This window comes from Coregonus lavaretus, assembly GCF_964263955.1.
Source record: "Coregonus lavaretus genome assembly, contig: HAP1_SCAFFOLD_518, whole genome shotgun sequence".
In the NCBI taxonomy this organism is placed as follows: Eukaryota; Metazoa; Chordata; class Actinopteri; order Salmoniformes; family Salmonidae; genus Coregonus; species Coregonus lavaretus.
The window spans coordinates 116,041-124,048 of NW_028167098.1; positions in this window are offsets into that span (position 1 = coordinate 116,041).

The following is an 8,008-nucleotide window of genomic DNA, read 5'->3' on the forward strand; positions in this document are numbered from 1 at the left end:
CATGGGTTTCTGTGTATTATGCAGAGGAGTTAAGCCAAGCCAAGGCTGAACTTTACCTGGGGGTGAGTTCATCCGTTCTATGGTCTGTGAAGATGTTTGGCATTGATGAATAGAAAGTATACCGTAAACATTGAAGATTGACTCACATGGCAACCACGGTGAACTCCTTGGGAGATCAGACAGAGAAACAATCCACAATTTGGTTTCGTCACATGGTCTACCAGAGAATAGCACTGTCAATGGTGCTGAAATCGGTGTGTGGTGTTCTTAGCAGAACATGGATAGTTTGTGTGTGTGCCCGCATGTGTGTGTAAACCCTAACTTGCCACAAGTTGCCATAAGACAGTCCATCATTGAATCATAATCAAGTTCTCATGAATAGCAATGCCAATGAAGCAAATATCATTATCAGCACCAGTCCATCCATGTTTGTCCTTGATCAGAAAGTATAGAAGCTGTAAACACTGACTTATATAGCAACTGCTTTGGCATCCTTGGAACATCAGACTATGAATTTGCCTTGTTCTGATTTGCAGATGCTTTTCGATTATCGTCTCCCTCTTGTCGCCCTGCCCATTCATTTCTTGCTACACTTTTCACATGCAGGAAAGCTTTGCAGGTGTATCATGTACAGAAATAGCTAAGCCAAGTGGCGACTTTAAATCAATAGGCCGATTGGCAGGGAGGTAGCACCTCTTGATATATCGACCTGCGATTGTTCATGTGGAATCAGCTAAGTGTCCTTGATTAACTGTCAAGCTGTTTGCAGCTGTTGGCATACTGCACCTTTACGCTAACGTGCGTCTTCCTCAGACTCCTCTTCATAGCTTGTGTTTTTTGAGAAGAACACAAATCCCTGTTTGGATATACACTAAGAACCCTGTCAGGCCATAGAGTGACATTTCCCCCTCTGACTGTGTCTTCCTTGTAATTATGACTCGTGTCTTGTTCAATGCAGCAGCTGCATCGCTCATGATATCAATACTAATGCACATGATATGAGTGACGGAGGAGGCTAAGCCTAGCTAATTGTATGCGCAGTGCTGAAACCTCTGCCTTCAGATGTCTCAATTAACTCCATCATCATTTTGGTTACCATGGTTCCCTCCCCTCACTACTGAATAATAAGAGCACACTTAGATTAAAACCAAATAGGGCCACAGTTAGGGAATATGTCTAATAATATTCACATTTTACTCTAAGTGCCCCTTATGTACTGTATTTGCATGGTAGTTACATAGACAGGTACAGTGTGTTTTCATTGGTACATAGAGTAATTATAGCGGTTATATCTGTTTGAGGTTTGTAACACGTTGATATGTGTATACCTTATAGATTTGTAAACAAACAATGGTGGCTAAACCTCCTTTCACACTAGTATGTCTGTTTGATATCACTCAGATATCTTAATTGTGAGTTTAATAGCAACTTCCTGGAAATAGTGTATGTCAGTTGCACTGCAAGTAAGTGGTTTGGATTGATCAGACCCTAAATGTGTGGTAAAGTGTGAGGTGCCTACTGGGGACAGACAGAGACCAGCGGAGCCCTGGACAGAGCCCTGGCTGCATGGGATTCAATTAAGTGAGTGTTTTCATCAAGCAAATCAATTCTCATCATTGTTTCCAAAATCAATAGGCATTAAATGAGTCCGGGCTTCCATGAATTAGAGCCACCATGTTGCAATAAACCCAGCACATGAACGTTGTATAAACTGTCTCCACACCGCCTGGGGTTTTATGCTTCAAATTATCACGGATTCCAAGCAGAGTGCACACAACACATTGTGCTTGCTCGTGGAGTTTAATGACGATTGCAGCAGCTGACAAAATAGGAGGCTCTGTCTGCTTCAATGAGTGGTTGAGTGGCTCGAGGTTTTGATGGTGTGATAATTATGAAGGGATAGATTGAGTGTTTTTTTTGTGTGTGTTTAGCCCAGCATCACTTTCAGGAGCGTACGTGTGTGAAAGAGATTTAAAAACATGATACACATACTCTGTACATGTCGTTTAGCAGACGCTCTTATCCATTGCAACTTATAGGAGCAATTAGGGTTAAGTGCCTTGTTCAAGGGCATTGGCCCAATGCTCTTAACTGCAAGGCTACCTGCCGCAGTCATAACGTTTGTATAATGTTCAGCAGAGTAATACTGTGTAGTAGCTAAACTAATACTGAGACTTGAGGCCTTGCGGTAAAGGACATTTATCTACAGAGGGTTTTATGTTTATATATTGTAATACAACTTCAAAGTGATTCTCTAGTGGGGCTGTGTATATCTAGTAACATTAAATGAAATGACTTGAAACATATAATGGAATAAATTACCAAAATACCATCAAAGTGGATGGGGCTTGGTTAGTTAACCATCTTCCATGAATGTCTATCTAATCATGACCAAATGGCTTGTGCAAGGATGGAATAGAGAAATAGGAAAAGAAAAACAGAGAGAAAAAACACGGACCATATGGTTTGTCTGCATGGGTAATGAGGTTATTTCAAAGCAGTGGGTTGATTAGATCAGGGGATTTCGGTGTATAATACTTTCACCACTCATGTCAACCAGCTGAAATACAGAGAGGAATGAACAAAGTCCATTTTATTACAGCATTATTATTTATGGTTATGATTAACCATGATATAGTATTTTTATAGTGTCATCGTATTATTGTTTATACTTAACTAAATAAATCACATATTACATTTGAGCAATATTTCTTGGTGTTATGATACTGTTGTAAGGATACTTGTATTTCCCCAAAGTGTGCCATGAGTACATGATGAAAATTCATTCCAGTCATATGGGGTTGCTATATAACATTTCCCCAGTTGCATCATTTGCTCGAAGTCTGAAGAATGATAGCAAGCTCAGGATTACATATCCCTCAGAGGACACATCCAATCCAGTGCCTATTCCTACTACACAGTTCATATAACTGCTTTGTCTCCCCTCCCAGATACAAATGTATATTCTCAAATATTAAATGATTTCTGGGCATATATCCAATTCCTTTCTTTACTCTGTACACACCCCACAGACAATAATGTATGCATAAATAGACAGCAAGACAACTTTGCTAATATTGCTAAGCTCGTGTTTGCTGTGCATGGTTTGTTTCCCAAATGGGATGCAAGTAGATATCTTCGCTGGTGTAGATAATATAACAGCACTTGCAAGTAAGTGAATGAGCATTCAATTCAGCACTATGGACATCACCATAGACAGCGGATATCCTGTAGCTAGTTGGCTAAAGCTAGCTGACCTCCCCTCTCTCTTATGACAAAATGATGTGAAATGTTGCATGAGTTAACAATCACACTGTTATATAGGAAGTATCTGACTTACACAGATGTCTGACACTGAGTTCTAATAACAATCTATACCCTGTTGATGTTAGGTTTCATTTACTAAGGTGAAAAGAGGCCAACTTCTCTTATAATTACCAGTTCCACTGTAGGATAGCCTGGTATATGATTATATGGTGTGTTACGGCTGTCAATGGTCAGATTTGCTTAGTTAAAAGCCCCTGCATTTTAATTAGACACAGGACAGAATTGCTACTATTGGATGATACATTCCTCTGATTCAGATTGCTCTTCTCGCTCTCTCTCGCTCTGCCTTCCTTTAGATTTCAACCAGTCACAGTAACTAGATTGGAACCATTTAATTATACTTAACCTTTCAATCCTGGCTGCTATCTAATAAGCCTCCGATGACGAGGCTGTGATTTTGCAATAAGTGGGTCTTAAAATCCCTCAGCCAAATGTGGAGGGTGACCTTGGAGTCTATAATGATATATTATTTTAAAATCAGGGACTAATTGAAGCTCTACCAGGAGACAGGTTTTTCACCTGTGTCCCTGAATGTGAATAATCTGAAGTGGATAAAGAAATATGTTTGTTCTGTCCCATAGCTCAGATCCATTGTGACTGTTCATAGAGACACAAGGATGAAAAGGAAGCCTATATGGATCAAACGTCACAACTTAGACACTTTTTCAATTTCCTAACAATCCAAAACATTCATTGAAGGTTTAATAAACCCAAAACCCAGGCGGTTTTCGGATTAGAAAAAGCGCCAGCCCTGTAAATCCAAAACAAGTGACTATAGACTACAGAGACTGCAGATCACAGAAGCAATACGAATAATGACAACTCAGGGGGCTTGGAGCATCAGCCGCAGGGATGCAGAAAGAACCGCTGTGTGTCAGGAAAAAGGGAGAGGGAGTAATCTGACTTTGACATCAGTCTGTCAAACAGCAGGTGTCAGGGGGTTATACATCAATCCGGTGTTAGAGTTCTGGCGTCCTTGGACCTTGTGCAGCTGCGCCTGCGTTGGGGCTGTGGTGACAACCAGCTACAGGTAAAGGGCCAATCTATAGCAGCAGTGAAAGCACAGAGGGAATTCAAAAACAAAACACATGATGGATGGTCCCCGTCAACCTGCAAGTGTTGTAGAGCAATGGTGCTGTGATGAACGGTTCTGATCATGGCCCCTAGGTCTTTCTGTTGCACACTATATGTGGATTCTGGTTCGTTCATTGATTGCACCAACAAATACAATTAGAGACATGTACTATATATATATATATATATATATATATATATATATATCTTGCAAACAAGACCACAAATAGGTTTCGAATGGGCTCATATAGATCTATGTTTAATAGCACACACATACACACACAGTCACACTTTTCGACAAAGTCCTGGATGTGATACTGAATTGGTGTACATTCGTATTCGTGATTTATTCATGTCTTGTTACATTGGTAGAAATACTGCATTTTCTAATACATCTATTATTTAAGGATAGGCCCCTCAGGACCTAGCTCAACAGATTGTGGTCTAAAAAATGCATGCAAAACCACACATATGTGTTTGTGTTTGTGTGTGTGTGTGTGCGTGTGTGTGTGTGTGTGTTTGTGTTCCCTTTAAACCCAAGTGGAATGAATTTCCTTCAGGCCAATCTATAATGCATCAAATTCCTACCAACTCACAGTAAACACACCTGTTTGTTGAGATATATTTTGTGGAAAGGTATTTTACAATTCATTGAGTCAGAGACGGCAACCCTTCACCAGCATCTTTATTCAGCTTTTGAGTATGACATGAATGTTATGTTATGTCCTCATACAGTGAGGTCTAAAAGTATTTGGACAATGAGCATTTTATTGTTTTGTTTTGGCTCTGTACTCCAGCACTTTGGATTTGAAATGATACAATGACTATAAGGTTAAAGTGCAGACTGTCCGATTTAATTTGAGGGTATTTTCATCCATATCGGGTGAACCGTTTAGAAATTACAGCACTTTGTGTGCATAGTCCCCCCATTTTAGTGAACCAAAAGTATTTAGACATATTCACTCATGTCTATTAAATTAGTCAAAACTGTAGTATTTGGTCACATATTCCTAGCACGCAATGACTACATCAAGCTTGTGACTCTACAAACGTGTTGGATGCATTTGCAGTTTGTTTTGGTTGTGTTTCAAATTATTTTTTGCCCAAGCAGAAATGAATTGTAAATAATGGATTGTGCCGTTTTGGAGTCACTTTTATTGTAAATAAGAATAGAACATGTTTCTGAACACTTGTACGTTAACGTGGATGCTACCAAGATTACGGATAATCCTGAATGAATTCTCAATAGCCTTCGCTCTCACAGCATGTCCAGGGCTTGGGGATGAAGGCTGTTAAATACTAGATAAATATGAGGCCAAAGCCAAGAGAGTAGAGCTTCACTCAATAGTCCCTGCGCTTTGCCATTGTAGCACGGCCTTTTCAGGGAGAGCAGGCCATTGGGGGACGCTCCCAATTAACCTTACTAAGCATCCAGCACAATGTGTGACCTTCTGTGTCACACGAATACAAGGGAATCCCGGGCCAGGAACACTGGTCTAAATTATCTTGGGTTTGACAACACACAATTACTACCTAATTATGCTTTTGGTCTGCGTCTCTTACGCTCATGTCATAATAATATCACAGCCAGGGAGAACCATACTGCACACAGCCTCTAGAAATGAGTCACCAAGTCGCCAAGTTTTCATAATGTTACTGTTGTAATCCGACGGACAAAAAGCCACGATCACCTCTATAGCTTATAGCGTCATAAGAAAGCCAGCCGTAAAAAGTCCTCACAAACTCACACAGTACAATACACTCAGAAAAAATGGGTTCCCAAAGGGTTTGTCAGCTGTCCCCATAGGAGAAACCTTTTTGGTTCCATTTAAAACCCTTTTTGGTTCCGTGTAGAACCCTCTGTGGAAAGGGTTCTACATTGAACCCAAAACGGTTCTACCTGGAAACAAAAAGGGTTCTTCAAAGGGTTATCCTATGGGGACAGCCAAAGAACCCTTTCAGGTTGTAGATAGCACTTTCTTTTCGAATAGTTCGGCCTCACTAAAGAATAAATGGTGGTGTTTGGATGAGGGTTAGAGAGGGGATGTGTAAGACATATTTATGACTCTAGAGAGTGATTTATAAGACACAGTGGTCCTCTGCATCCGATTCAGTATCATCACTTTCTATATGACCCATGGAATATGGATATTTCATTTTTATTCATTTATATGCTCTGTCTCCCCAACTTTAAGATGACACCTTATTGCAGACACTCTGAGCTTTGCTATGTGCTCAGTTTCCAAATCTAATACAATTTTGCTGACGGAATGTTCTGTTGACACAGCAATTTGAGTGAAAGACTCACTGCTGAGTGTCAAGGAATTAAGTTTGCCAGTCTTCTTGGACAGGAAGACTAATACATCAAATGGGACTGATCACCATTGATAAGTATACTTTATAAACTAAGAGCAGTTGGTTAGTATTCTGTATTTCATATTCTCAATGCTTTACAAGAGTGGAGCCTTACAGCCACTGTGAAACTGCAGATGGCCCTTTGGATTGTTTTAGTACAGTTAGCTTAACATTAACTTTATCATGTGATGCAGAAAAGTTCAGTATATGGGACTCAACATAAAATTAAGAAAGTGTATGAAATTGCTCCCTACGTACACTATAAACTGTGGAAATGTTTCCTTGGACATAAGACAACAATGATCTTCCTTTGTTATTTAATCACTAGTTGTTTGATCAAGCCACAAGGGCCAAAAACCCACTACATTCTTAATGAACAGCTTTTCAGATATTCTCTAGCTTGAACGGGTGTAACTGGGCGGATTTGTGTGTGTGTATGTGTGTGTGTGTGTGTGGACTTGCATGCATACGAGTGGGTTTACACACTATTAGGATACATTACTACTGGTAATTATACTGCACTTTAAATAAAATACAGGCCACCTCGTGACAAAGGAGTCTGATATTGTTTCTCTCAGTCGTTATGATTAATTTCTCTTAATGAAGCTGTATGCTGCCTTTCCAAGGTCGCTTTTAATTGCAATATTCCCAATGGAAAAATAGACTGACAACCTTTGAATTAAACATCAATATCGATATGCCCTTCATTCTAAGAAGATACAAAAAACACAAGTCTTTCAATGGAAGCATGTCGTATAGAGATTCATTTGTGTTCAATTTAATTATGTGTCAAGTCCATTATCTACTGTGATTGTGACGTCAAGCTGCTCACAGATTTCACCCTTCAATGAAGCCTGCCCAGCTAATGACCTTTTCTCAATGGGCCCTCCGTTTGTTCATTGTCTTGACATGATTTTTCTCCCGATGTGAAGACTGCCCGCCGCCATCTCTAAAACTAGAAGCCCACATCAAGCAAAGCACAAAGGAGTTTAGCAAAAGGGTATTTGCTTTCATGTCTGGTGCTCCAGCCAACCAGGGGTGCTCAAGGAGCGAGGAGATGGAAGAGGAACACTTGAGTAACTATGGAAAGAGAGAGTGTGCCCAGCCGAGAGCTGGTGCATCGTAGCCCTCTCTCCCTCTCTCCCCGTCAGAGCTAGTGAGTTTCTTTGTCTCTGAGCATCTGTCAGTACCTCTCGAGAAGCATTACTCTTGAAGCCTGGCCTCCTCTCTCTCTCGCTGCCCGGCTAGCCGC